We start from the raw sequence: 14,101 nt of genomic DNA on the forward strand, positions 1-14,101 counted from the left end.
TCTCTCTCTCTCTCTCTCTCTCTCTCTCTCTCTCTCTCTCTCTCTTTCTCTTTGTGTGTGTGTGTGGAATTATCAAGAAATCTAAGAATAACAAACCCTGGAAACAATTATACATATCTGTGAATGCTTGTAATAAAATTAAGTATGTTATCCTTACTAGGAGAAAAGAACTTCAAGTAGTAAAAGTCCCCACCAACTTAAACATAAATATAAATTACATTTAAAAAAATCAGTTGAAGTAAAAATAAAAGATCCACATTTGGATGTAATCACACACACACACACACACACACACACACACACACACACAATGTCCATAGCTTCACTATTCACTAATGAGAAGGTACAGATGCCGCATACAGAAGGATTTTAACATGTCCATATGTTTCTCGAATGACTCTCCTTGTTAGCTATTTTTCCATATCTCTATTTAAGAATAACATACACATTCCCCTCTGAGAGGGCGTAAAGTATAATATGTTGTAATGTTTAAACAATTCAATAAAATCACCCTAATAAAAATGAAGATCATATAAACTTAATATACCCTTAGATTAAAAATATTAACATAATATGAATTATGGGTCTCGTTAATGTAGTTAACTTTTTATCTTGTAGTTAGCCTTATGATTTAAAGATTTAAAGATTAAGCTTTAAAATTCCTCAAAGAGAAGCTAATCTATAGCATGTGTGTGTATGTAAGTATGTGTATGCATGTGTGTACGTGTGCATGTGTGTGTGTGTGCAGTAATTATGGACAGTTAGAATAACTTCATGAAGTCTATAATAAAATAGTCACAAACAGTCATAACCTTTTAGTTTCAGAAGCCTTATCATTATTTTTACAGACTACGATGATTTAATATGACAGTCCCAGGGCATTGTGAGTTATCTGATTTTCCAATAAAGGCAGCTCAATAGGCTGCACTTCAGAGGGGCAGGAACAAGAAGACTGAAATAAAAAAGAAAATCTGCCTCCTGTGTATAAACCAGTAACTTCCTCCTGCATACCTCTGTCCACCTATGGTGCCCACGCGGCAGTGGAGATCATTCAGTTAGGAGCAAACCAGAGGTGATGACTCTCTTCCTGTAGCTAGTAACCCATCAAAGGTCAGGCCCAGGATCCCCGCTGCAGATGCACCTGTTTGCTGGGGGAAACATATCTAAAGACCGTAGCTTTTCCCCACATGTGACATGTTAACAGTGAACGCTTCTCCTCTTGAGAATTGCTCCATTCAGCCAACATAAATGAGGGAAATGGCAAACCGCACAACTAACTTACTTGTTCTTTCTGAAATGCAACATTTTTTGTAAGCATTTTCAACATGAATAGTTTCCAGAAGGCACATTAATGACTTGATGTCTGTGTAATTAAATTGGTCCAAACTGGAACAGTGGTTTAAAGGCATAAGAAAGACCATTTATTTATTCTTAGTAAACAACACATATATAAAACAACAAATTTTCAGTCACATTAATTTCCATAATAAACATCCCGAGTACCAAAGAATAGTTCAAATTGTATCTTTTTCCACACACGATTTTTAAATTGCCCTCATTTATTAACTGCAACTTCTTCTGTGCTGTTACTAATTACAGAATTAAAAAGATTTCTGGGGCATCAGAAAATAACACCTAGTCTTTTTCAAATGTCAAAAGACTTCAGGTTGGTTTTTTTTTTTTTTTCTGTAACATCGATTCACATGAACTTACTCTGTTTTCCTAGATTTCAGTAATTCCTACAAGGTTTGGAAACATGAACATGCTCCAAGGAGTCGGAGTTCCTAATCTGTACTCTATAAACTGTCTCTGTCCACCAAGAATACTCAGTTGCATAAGCGGTAACCATTGGGGGAGGTGTTTAGCTCTTCACTTCTTTTCTGGTATGAGTTAAACTTTTTAAGTCCATTGTATCTCACTTCCATAATATATATGTAGTCGTGAGATACGTATATGTATCTATGCTGCATTTCTCACAGATTTCAAAATATTACAGTTAATCTGAAAGTTCCTTAGAGGAAAACACACACCTTCCTGACAGGGAAAACAAACGTGACAGAATTCTCTGAAATGGGAGCCTAGGAAACTCACTCACAAGAGATGTCTTCAAGACCACATCACATGAACTGCAAAGCCAGGGTGCCTTGGATCTGCAGGGCGGCTCGGTCCCACTGTCTTCCAGAGACACACAGGCCTCTGACACCAGCGCCTCTCACTGCCGACAAGTGGGTGATGTCCTCAGAGCCAAGCTACCAGCTAAGCAATCAGGGATCCGGGAACGCCCCCCTCTCCTCACTGCATCCCATCCCCACTGCGGTACCCCGAATTTACCTTAATGAGCTTAAGATTCATCCACTGGGCACTTCACTGCTTCATCTCCAATCCTCCAACCTCCTGAACTTTTCTGAAAACCCAGTACTCTGCTGTACTGACTTGGAACTGAAGCGCCCCTCCAAACAGCAAAGGTACCCCACTAAGTATTTCTCCCCTCAAGCAACACGTTGGCAGTACAAACTTTTCATTCATAGCTTGGTTCCGACAGGAATAGGGTGTGTGTTTGGGTAAGGAGGGAGACAGGAGGGCGAGGTAAAAATCTGGCCAGCGACCCTCGCCTCGGCTTGCCTAGCCAAATGCCAAGGTCTTCACCAAAACCACCACCCAGCACCCAACTTCTGACAATGGTACCCACCAAGCTCCGGGCTGCAAGATGCAAAGCAAGTGGAGTGGAAGTCCCGGCAGAGATGCTGCCAACCCGGAGAGCCAGACAGGGAATGCCGCGGTGCGCCCGGAGCACGCGTGGCCCCCAATTCCCAGGGCTTTCCCGGGCAGAGCCAGCCCCGGCTGCGGTGCCACTCACCTCCGCCCGCTCCCGCCGAGGCTGCGCGCCCTCCTCCGCCCCGCGTCGGCGAGCCCCTAACTTCGCCCCCTTCTCCAAACAGCCATCTTCCGCAGCGCAGGAGGGAATGGCGAGGCAGGAGGCCGAGAGCGGAGGGAAAGTTGCCGGCGGGGCGCGGCGGGGCGCGGGCGGCGGGGGCGCGCGAGGCTGAGGCGCTGCGCGCCGTGCGGGAGGCGGGCGGCGGCGAGCTGCGCCGAGCGGGCGGCGCGCGGAGGACGGGCTAAAAATAGCGCGCGCTGGGGAGGGGCGCGAGGGGGGACGGGGGTGGGAGGGAGACCGCGGGGCCGGGCCCGAGCCCCGGAGCGGCGGAGCGGGGCGGGGCGGGGCGGCCGGGGAGGCGGCGGGGCCCGGCTGCAGGGACACCTGGGGGCGCAGCGGGCGGACGCGGAAAGGACGCGCGCGGGCAGCGGGGCAGGGGGCTGGAGGGAGATGGGGAGAGCGGGGGATGTCTGGTGAAGCTCGGGGACCTGGGAGACGGACAGAGGCGGCAGGCGCCAGGTGACAGGCAGGCGACCGGGCTGGTGCGGAGGAGGAGCGCGGCCCCGGCCTCGCCCTGCGCGCCCTCCAGCCCAGGTCGCTCAGGTGCGCGCCTGGCCGCGCGGACTGTAGGGAGCGGAGCACCCTGAGAACTGAGAACCGTGGGGCAGGACCTAGCTCATCCCTACACCCGGCGTGGAGCTTCATGGGGGCCGGGGGGCGATTAAAGAAAATGCTGCTACGTTTGGGGTTGTTGTTGTTGTTGTTGTTGTTGTTGTTGTTGTTGTTGTTGTTGTTGTTGTTGTTGTGCCTAATGGGAAATGTGAGGAAACATGGTGATGGAAGTATGATGTAGGTTTGCCGTGTTTGAAGGCTGCACGGAAGAGAGCAGCATCGCTCTGGAACCCGCCCTGGCAGAGAGAAGGCGCTGCTGGGTTCGGGAATTGCCTAGAGGGCGTCTTCGGTGCTTAGTATTTTACCTTGGAGACTGAAAAAGAAATTACAGCTATAACTTGTCTATACTAATATTCCTAATGTCTGTAAATCGCTTTGTAAAGTAGGCAACATTAAATATTTAATTAAAAAAGGCTAATCCTGAATATATTTTTTCTAATGCTAAACACCTGCCCACTCAAAAAAAAGGCTAATAATTATAATTTTTTTAAAAAACGGTGATCTAAAGACCAATAAAAGCAAGTGTCTACATGTGCATTTATGGTTTTCCTCTGTACTGGCTAAAACACCACTCGTTCACAGATTACACACACCCAAAGAACCTAACCCAGCACCCTCATTTCCAGCTCAAGGACCTGAGACTACAAGATCAACATGATTTGTGCAAGGTCTGGTAGTGGCAGTGTTCATCTCTAGAACTGAATTGCATAAGCCTGGGACAACTTGAGGGCTAGACATTCCATGTCATTTAAGATGACTCAGCATTTGTAGTGGATATAACTATGATAGCTAGATGTGCCCCCACAGTTTACCCCAACTGTAAATTTGTACCCCAGGAGTGAGAGTGGACAGTTGGTTTTATATTTGTAAAAGAAAAGAAAGCTGGTTGAGGCGAGGAACCAGTGGGGGATCCAGACTTAGGAAGAAAATAAAAGTCACTCTTAATGATGTCTTCCAGTGGTCCGGCAGCTTGGCTTCATGTCCATACTAGAAAGTCAATCTTGATATCAGGCCCTCCACGGTGAAACCATTGGTGTTGGCTGGACCATTTCAGACATGCTTTTCAGACTATTCAGGTTTATTTATTCAGATAAATACCTAGCGACCTGCCACGCCTTGCTTTCCAAAATGGAGTCTTTGGTCAAGTGTCCGGGCCTTTTCTTTCCATGTCTGTTTGCCTTCCACCGATTCCAAGAGGAGCAATTCACTCTATCATCTCTCAAAAAGGACTTTCTAGAAAAGTGTCACTGAAACTCATAACAGTATACATTTCTAGGAGCTCAGCGGTCATATGAAATAGACCCACCCATGTGTAACAATGTGGACAGAATAACTTGGAGTTTGCTCTTAATATTTGGGGAAGGTTGGGGGTTTTTTGTTGTTTTTTTTTTTCATTTTTTATTAGATATTTTCTTTATTTACATTTCAAATTTTATCCCCTTTCCTCATTTCCCCTCTGAAAACCTCCCCATCCCATCCCCCAACCCCCTGCTCTCCAACCCACCCCCTCCCACTTGTTTTTAACTTACCATTAGTTACCTCTACCACATAAGGCATAGTTCATAGCTGACAGCTTTCTTCTTCATCATTCCAGTACCAACTTCAGGGCCAACTCAGAGAGAGAACTTGCTGGTTGCTACTGCTGATTCACGTATTTTAAGTTATAATTTAAAGTATTATAATTCCTTCTAACAGTTCGTGTTCTCTGTTCAAGCCTGTACTATACTCTGTGTGGTTCTGTATTTTTTTTTTCTGGCTTCATTTTCTCCTCAACTGAACTCTAGGAAGACCAGGTAATTCCTTTTTTATTTCTGGTGTTTTTAGTAGGATTTATTTTTAAAGAAAAGTTTTAGATTTGAAGGGAAATAAAGACTACATTAGGTATTGGGCATCCCTAATTCCCAAACCTGAAATATCCCCATATCTCAATGTTTTTTAGCTAACATGACAGGAGACCCAGAATGTCATACCTGACCTCAAGTAATAACTGGTTGCTGTGAAAACCTAGATACCCTAAAAATATTGAATGAAATTACCTCAGGCTATATGTTTGGGAATATGTGAAACAAATGGATTTCATATTTAGACTCAGCCTCTTCCCCCAAGAAATGTAATTATGTGAATATTTCAACATCTAAAAACAATATAAATAATAAAAAAAAACTAAGCCACTTCTGGCCCCACACATTTTTAACCTGCATGTAGAATTTTAGTGTAGCCAATCACATGCAATACTACTATCATGAACTGCTCTCAGTAGCTTAGCACGTTTCCTAGAATTAGCAAATGGTTAATCAGATAGAATGAACCTAGAATCATGGTTTGTCATATATCATTACTTTTTACATAACTTCCCTTTTCTATTTAGGATCCCAGCTAGGATCCTGAGTTGTACTTGTCATGTCTCTTTAGGCTATTCTTGGCCATGAATTTCTCATATTTTTCTTGTTTTGAAAACTAACTTTGAGAAGCACTGGCCAGCTATTTCATAGATTATCTCTCTATTGGAGTATATTTGTTTTTCTAACAAGTCCTGAGTTGTAGCTCCTAAAGTTCCATCCCTTGATATTAAATCATCAAGAGACTATAGCAGTGTCATAATGTAACACTGCAGTGTTGACACTGGTGTCTGTCGGTAATAGTATTTGCCCATGTCTACATTGTAAACATACTCTCTTCTCCTTTTTGTTCTCTACAAGGAGTCATATAGTACAGCCCACACTTCAGGTGTATGTAGAATGCAATTTAGAATTAGACAAATCGTCTTCCTTTCACAAGAAGCTAATTTGATCCAGACAAAAGAAAGATGACAGAAGAGGAATATCTGATACTTATCCCCTATAGAAAGATGAATGTGTTCAGCACTCAGTGAATCCCTAGAGCAGTCTGCACACAGACAAGCTCAGGACAAGGTCTAAAGGCTCCAAAAGAAAGAAAGGGAACAAAACCACTTATGGGATGTACACAATTTAGCATCTAAAGAGCAAAGGCTTGATGGATAGAAGGGAGGAAGCAGAGAATGAGCCAGGACGACTATTTAAAGAAATAACAGCAGAAAACTTGGCCCACCTGAGGAAAGGTGAAAATACCAACATCCTGGAAGATAAAAGTTCTCTACTCAGATGCTATCAAAACAAGACTGTGGACTACAGTTAAGTCTTAGGAAAGTAAAGACTTAGCCGGGCGTGGTGGCGCACGCCTTTAATCCCAGCACTCGGGAGGCAGAGGCAGGCAGATGTCTGAGTTCGAGGCCAGCCTGGTCTACAAAGTGAGTGCCAGGACAGCCAGGGCTACACAGANAAACCCTGTCTTGAAAAAANAAAAAAAAAAAAAACAAAAAAAAAAGGAAAGTAAAGACTTTTGACTTGGTTATTTTTATAGTGAGGGTCTCACTCTGTACCTATGGCTGCTCTTAAACTTTCTATGTAGATCAGGTTGGTCTTGAACTCTTAGATCCATGAGCCTCTGTCTCCTGAGTGCTGAGATTAAAAGCACGCACCTGTGTGCTTGGCTTTAAGGTTCTTAAAGGTGGAGTGAGTCTTTCATCGGGACCATATAGTTGGGCCCATCTATACAATGATGAGAATTTTTATTAGATTCAAACAAAAACAAGACTGTATGTCCACAACAGAAGAATTAAATTGGATTTATTTTGCACATCATACATAAAAATCATTACAAACTGGATTAGACCTCAACATTAGAATCCCCCCCCAAAAAATCCCTATTAGAAATACATGAGGGGGCTGAGGAAAAAGCTCACTTGCTAAGGTGCCCACCTTGCAAGCATGAGGACTTGAATTTAGTCCCCAGAACCCATGTAGAAAGAGCCAGGAAGAGCAGTGCATGGTTGTAATCTCAATGCTGGCAAGTTCGAGTCGGGCAGATCTCTGGAGTCAATGTCCATGCCGCCTAGCCTATTTGATGAGTTCCAGGCCAGTGAAAGACTCTGCCTCAAGAAAGGCTGAATGGCATTTGAGGAATGACATCCAAGGTTGTCCTCTGACTTCTACATTAATGCACATATTTGTAGAGACATATGCACATGTGCACATATGTACAAAAGACAAACAAACAAAAACAAAAACACAGAGCAGGCTCTGTGACATTAGTCTGGATAATGGATTCTTGGATGGAATCAAGAAATGCAGACTATTAAACAAACAGATAGATAAATGGAAAAATGCCAAGCTACAACTCTCAAGCAAAGCCAAAGAAACCAATCGACAGAAGAGACAAATCCATGTGTTGGGAGAAAATATTTTCCAAAGGTATATCCACCAATAGGCTCACATCCAAAACATATAAGGAACTCAAATAATCAAACAGCAAGAAAACAGCTCTATCAAAATAGACAATGGAGGGCACAGACATTTCTCAAAAGAAGGTATACAAATGCCCAGATGTATGAAGACATATTTAACCTCTCAAATCACCAGAGAAATGTGAATTTTAAAACAAGACAACATATTCCCTCATACAAGTCAAAAGATTGCTCATGGAAGCAAAAATGGCAGTAGGTGTTTATGGTGGTGGTAGTTGAGGTAGTTGTTTGGTAGTTGTCTTTACAAAGAAAGTTCTGTAAACTTTATTTTGTGAAATATTTGTGGCATGTCCTAAGGGGCCATGCCTCTCACCCACTCACTGTTGCTCTGGGCACTTTCCCACTAGTTCAGCCATCAATCCTCCAGATGAGGACAATCTCTTCTTCTAGGAAAGACACATCAAGAAGAGAAAGGTGAGCAAAACTCACAACTGTGAGATTCCAGTGTTGTCAGCTAGTATCACAAGGTTGGAGCCTGGCCTTCTGTGCCTTTATTTTGGGGTGCAGCCTTGCAGAGCCTGTTTGTGATTGTTTAGGGTGCATGTGTTAAAATGTTTCTTTAAAAAAAATCATTGTTATTTATTGAATGAAATAAGTCTTTTTATTATGATGTCAACAAAATTAATTGCACACCCACTATGTGCAGAATAATATGACAGATACTCTAAATCATTTTTTCAAATGTTGAATTTGCACTGTGCCATGGCAAAGGTAGAGACACTTTATTTAGAAGTAATAGAGTATGAAATTTAGCCAGAGTATATTTCTAAAGATGGATGGTGTTTCCCCCTCCTCCTCTGCTCCACTCCACCCACCATTTAGCCTACACTGGCCAATCCTCAGCCTCTGTCTCCTGTGGAGTAGGATTACAAGTATTGATCACTATCTTAAGCTCTCAGGAGTGAATTATACTATGAATCTATTGTGATTTTGGCTCTGGGGGTCCTCATTTTACAGAGTCTACTACAGCCATAGAGTCTTACAGTAGGATCATTTCACTTTACTTACAATGCCAAATGTGTATGAGCATCAATATCCCCCAAACAAGGCTTTTTCTCTCATATATATGAGAGATAGATATGAAAGGGTGAAAGTGGTGACTGATAAGGACCCCAATTAAAGGACAACACTCCCACAGAGCAAGACCAGAGAACAGGTACATCTGAATTCCTAGGGTGCTTTCTGGGGCAGCCCTCAAGTTTGGGTTTCCTCAACAGCTGGGAAACTGAGTCAGACCACTTGTCCATGACTCCTTGGAGAACACCCTGAGCAAAGGACAGTTTCCTGAGCCAAGAAACGACCCAGCAAGCAAAATAGAGGATTCCAAAACCACTGTAACATTTCCCCATGGCTGTGCTTTCTTTTGTTATCCAGAAAAACATTTGGACACATTCATTGGTCCATTTCATGAAAGTTCCAGTTCTCACCAAGCACGTTTTTTATTTTTTTCCTAGAACTCCTCTCATTTTAAAAATAATTTTTCTCAGGGTTGCTGCTAATGCTTCCTCTGGGGGGGATTAATAGACAATTTTCCTCAATTAGTTTAATCTGTTCATAGGTCTGCAACAATGGGTTCCTATGGCTCAGGAATTTCCCACTGCAAGAAAAGTGCTATGCAGTAATAGAGATGATAATGAGACCCATTAAGGATTTCATTCCTTTGCTAAACTTTCAACAAAACCTGGAAGATACGCTGTCTCTATTCTAAAAATCTCTTTCTTTTAAAAGTACATGTATCTATCTATTTATTTATTTATTTTGGAAAAGAGGGTACTTGCACTGTGATACATATATGGAAGTCAAAAGAAAACCCAAGGGAATTAGTTTTCTTCTTTTGATAGATGAGTCCCTGGAATCAAACTTAGGTAACCATCTAGCTGGCCCAGTAATCCCTTTCTTATGGAAAAGTATATGGAACATGGTAAGGTTAGTCACAAGTCATTGCTCTGTTATGAAATACTGTGAACCCCATTAGGTCACATGACAAATGGCATGCTGTAATTATGTTAGCAGGCCATCAACCAAGATGCATGAAACAAGTGACGAAAAGCCTTCACATGCATGCAGATACTTCAGGGTGAGTTTCATTAACTGAACACTTTAATACCCATTTTATTAATATTTTATATTAAGATGATTTACATAGCTTACATGTAATATGCTAACATTGCAAGACAATATTCTAAAGTAAATATATGTTTATATTTATTTACATGTTCTTAGTAGGTAAATTACAGTTGCTACCACACCATATATAAATTTTATGACAATTAAATCAAAGGAAAAGCAGTAAAGCAATGGAGGTAATTTTTAAATTTTCATTTTGATCTATACAATTGCACACACCAGGCAGTGGCACTATTAGGAGATGTAGCCTTGTTGGAGTAGGTGTCACTGTGGGCATGGGCTTTAAGATCCTTGTCCTAACTGCTTAAAAGTGAGAGTCATCATAGCAGCCTTCAGATGAAGATGTAGAACTCTCAGCTCTGCCAGCACCATGCCTACCTGGATGCTGCCATGCTCCTGCCTTGATGATTATGGACTGAAACTGTAAGCCAGCCCCAACTGAATGCTGTCCTTATAAGAGTTGTCTTGGCCATGGTGACTCTTCACAGCAGTAAAACCATAAGACAATAAATAATATTGAATTTTCTTGGATGTTAAATTTGAACTTGATGATCATTTTTCAATGTGAGATGACTAAATTTGAAGTGCCTTTTCAAGGAACACTATTTTTGGTGCCTCTAAGAGTTAGTGTTAATTAAGCTATAAACAAAAGTAAATAAAATCATCTGGGTCGTGGTGGCGCACACGTTTAATCCCAGCACTTGAAAGGCAAAGGCAGGCAGATTTCTGAGTTCAAGGCCAGCCTGGTCTACAGAGTGAGTTCCAGGACAGCCAGGGCTACACAGAGAAACCCTGTCTTGAAGGAAAACAAAACAAAACAAAACAAAACAAAAGAGTAAATAACCAGAGACTTGACAAACTATTTTTTTTTCTAATTTAATCTTAGGTCTGGAGACTTTGGTATTGATTTGGTGGCTCAAAGGCAAGGTTTTATGCTTTTTGCAAAACTTTTTTCTTTCGCAAAATGGTTGTTGCTCCAGCCATTAAATCTACTTTCTAGAAAACAAACAAACAAACAAACAAAACAAAACAAAAAACTCCTAGGCGTTAAGGACACATAAGATTGGCAGCACGTGCATCCAGAAAGCCAATATTTTCCTCAAAATGCTAAACAGGCTTAAGCCTGATCTCACAGTCTCACTGAAGGCTGAGGTGGGGTGCTACCAGAGAAGACTGATCCTTATTTGCAAGTAAAACTGAGAGGAACATGTTGCATTGTGTTTATTATTTCTAATAGTGCCAAAAATTGAACCTGGTACCTTGTAAGTTTTCAACCTCTGAGCTACATCCATAGTCCAGCAAATATTTTCAATTCATTATTTTCCCAGCCTCTGTACCAGAGAAAGACAAGGGAAAGAGACTTATAATGGATCAGAGAACCATCCTACGGTATCTTCTATCATTCCTAAAGGCCAATTTCCCCAAAAGTGAGGAATGTATTAGCAAGATTTTGTAAACAAATGCTTTTTAGAGAGTGTGCTTTGGCTTGGGGAGAAAACTCACTTGGTAGAAATGAAACCTGGTTAATACTCCCCTGGTTAATCACCCACCTCTACAGAGGCATGAAAGCAAAACCCAAAGCCAGGCATGACCGCACACACATGTCATTCCTGTGATAGAGACAAGCAGGTCCATGGGGCTGCCTGGCCAGCCAGTGAACTGAAGTCAGCAAGCCTCAAGCCAGTAGACACTTCCTCTAAGAGCAAGGTAGCTGAGGAGTGACAGTTGAGGTTGACTTCTGACCTACACATGTAGAGAGATAGGGGTATGAGGGACACAGATGTGAGACAGGACATATTTTGTTACAGAATATCATAGGTCGTCAGCAGTTCATTCACCTGATTTTTAGCAAGTACAATTAGTTCAACTCAGTGTTACAAACGAAAATGAGATCCAGGTTTAAATAACAATCATGTTGCGGTTACTCAGGAGCTAGGACAGAGTCTGCTCTGTTCTAATGCAGTCCTCTACCAGAGTGCACCATCCTCCACCCAGTCTAACTATGCCCATTGTGCCTGCTTGGATTAAGTTTGTACTTTTGTTTCAAGTTCTTAAAAAGTAATGTTTCTCATCTTTCCATCTTCTGAGCCAAGTTCCAAACTCTCAGGGTTGCAAAAACCCTTTGGCGCTGAATGGGTTAATGTTATGCTATGACCTTCACTTTCCTGCTGTCCCCAATCTAAATCTTCCATTATTTGATTCTGAGACTCTTTTCCTGTGGACATTAAACTCACTGAGCATAGTTTTCCTTCCCCAAAGAGAACCATAACTGTCTACAAATGAGGATGTTCCCTCTGCAGTTCTTTGGAGCCTGCGAAGACACAGTATGTTCATAAAACAGTTTAGAGAAAATTCTAATAAAAAGATCCCTGTTTCACAGTGATTATTAATACAAAGTTGTTTTGCAATAGCTTTGATTATTAAGATTTTTAGACATATATTTCTACACATCATTTCACACACTATAATTTTTCTTAAATTTTATGAAGAAATATTAGTGTCTGGAGTTTACATATCATGAGTTCTAGTTCTTTATTTATATTTGCATATAATTGCAAAATATTTTCAAAGTTCCAAGTGACTTAATTTCTGTTATTACTGATTTATATTTAAAATATAAAAATATTATTTCATCTAAGTTGAAAAATAGCAATAAAAAGCTTTTATATTACTCATGACTGGCAAAACTCTTTTAACAGGTAAAATACCAATCACTTCAGCTTAAATTTATACCGACTTCCAGGAAGCTCCAAATGAGGGCACAAGGAATGAGGCAATGGAAGAACAGAGCACAGAACATGGAGTGTGGACTTGTCAGAACATCATTTCTCTGAAGTCAATACTCAAAACAGGTGATAAATTTTACTAACCTTGCCTTCCTAATATTTCTTTATAAATCTTTCTCTTTGTAAAACAAAAAAAGTATAATGCAAGGTTTGCAAATACCAGGATAATGAGCAAGTAATAGCAATAGACAAGCAGTTATCATAAAAACCTGTAGACAATTGTAGACACCCTTCCTCCTCTGACAGGTTTCTTCCTCCCCAGGAAACTGGCCTTTAACAGCTGAAGCACCAGTCTATTCCATGATGTCTTGCTTCCTGGACTCATGAGCACAGCTGCTCTCACTAGAAAAGCTTGCCCTTCCAAGTCCCATATATCAGGTCAGTTGACCATGCTTATCTCTGGGGAGTAGCTTAGAGAAGGAAATGTGTACTTCCCATAGGAAGGAACCTCAAGTAGTAACAATTCAATACTCACTTTCCTTACTGCTGTAACAAGATCCATGATAAGAAGCAGCTTAAGGCAGAAAAGGTTTCTTTTGGTTTATAAGTTGAGAGTCTAGTCCATCACAATGGGGTTGGCATGGCAACAGAAGCTGGGGGCAGCTGGCCACATAGCATTTTTTGATCAACTAAAGCAGAAAGAAGTTAATGCTGGTGTTCTGCTCAGACAATAGGATGGTACCACCCACATTCAGGACAAGTCTTCTCTCGTCAGTTCAACTTTCTGGAAATGCCCTCATAGACATAACTAGAGGAATAGTTCCTTTGTTCTAAATGTAGTCATGGACGAAAATGAAGGCATTTCATTCTTTAAAAGTTTACTTCAGCTTCATAATATGAAATACTCTTGAATCATCTCTGCTTAGTACCAAGCACCATAGGGTTTAACAATCCCACACTATTCAAAAATCTGAAGTACAAGGCAATCTCTTAAGGGTGAACAACTTAAAAAAAAATTTAAAACCAAATTATAGCCGGGCGTGGTGGCACACACCTTTAATCCCTGCACTCGGGAGGCAGAGGTAGGCGGATTTCTGAGTTCCAGGCCAGCCTGGTCTACAAAGTGAGTTCTAGGACAGCCGGGGCTACATAGAGAAACCAATAAATTGTCTCAAAAAACCAATAAAACAAACAAACAAAAAAAAAAGTATATACTTCTAATATACTGTAACACACACACACACATACACACACACACATACACACACATACACACACACACATACAAACACACACATACACACACACACACATACACACACACACATACACACACACACACATACACACACACACACATACACACACACACATACA

The 14,101-nt window shown here is 41.4% G+C and overlaps 1 protein-coding gene across 15 annotated transcripts in view; it reads right to left on the reverse strand.

Annotated features, from left to right (window-relative positions):
- Nucleotides 1-2,996, reverse strand: part of Hdac9 (histone deacetylase 9) — an 832,694-nt gene extending 829,698 nt beyond the window's left edge. For 9 of the 15 annotated variants that reach the window (XM_029484907.1, XM_029484903.1, XM_029484900.1 and 6 more), the window contains exon 1: nucleotides 2,858-2,996. The gene's annotated coding sequence lies outside the window, so the exon portion shown is untranslated. The remainder of the gene's footprint in view (nucleotides 1-2,857) is intronic. The other 6 variants (XM_029484911.1, XM_029484908.1, XM_029484912.1 and 3 more) reach the window with 3 other exon arrangements.
- Nucleotides 2,997-14,101: the final 11,105 nt, after the last annotated feature.

The sequence above is a fragment of the Mus caroli genome, chromosome 12, assembly GCF_900094665.2.
Source record: "Mus caroli chromosome 12, CAROLI_EIJ_v1.1, whole genome shotgun sequence".
Classification (NCBI taxonomy): Eukaryota; Metazoa; Chordata; class Mammalia; order Rodentia; family Muridae; genus Mus; species Mus caroli.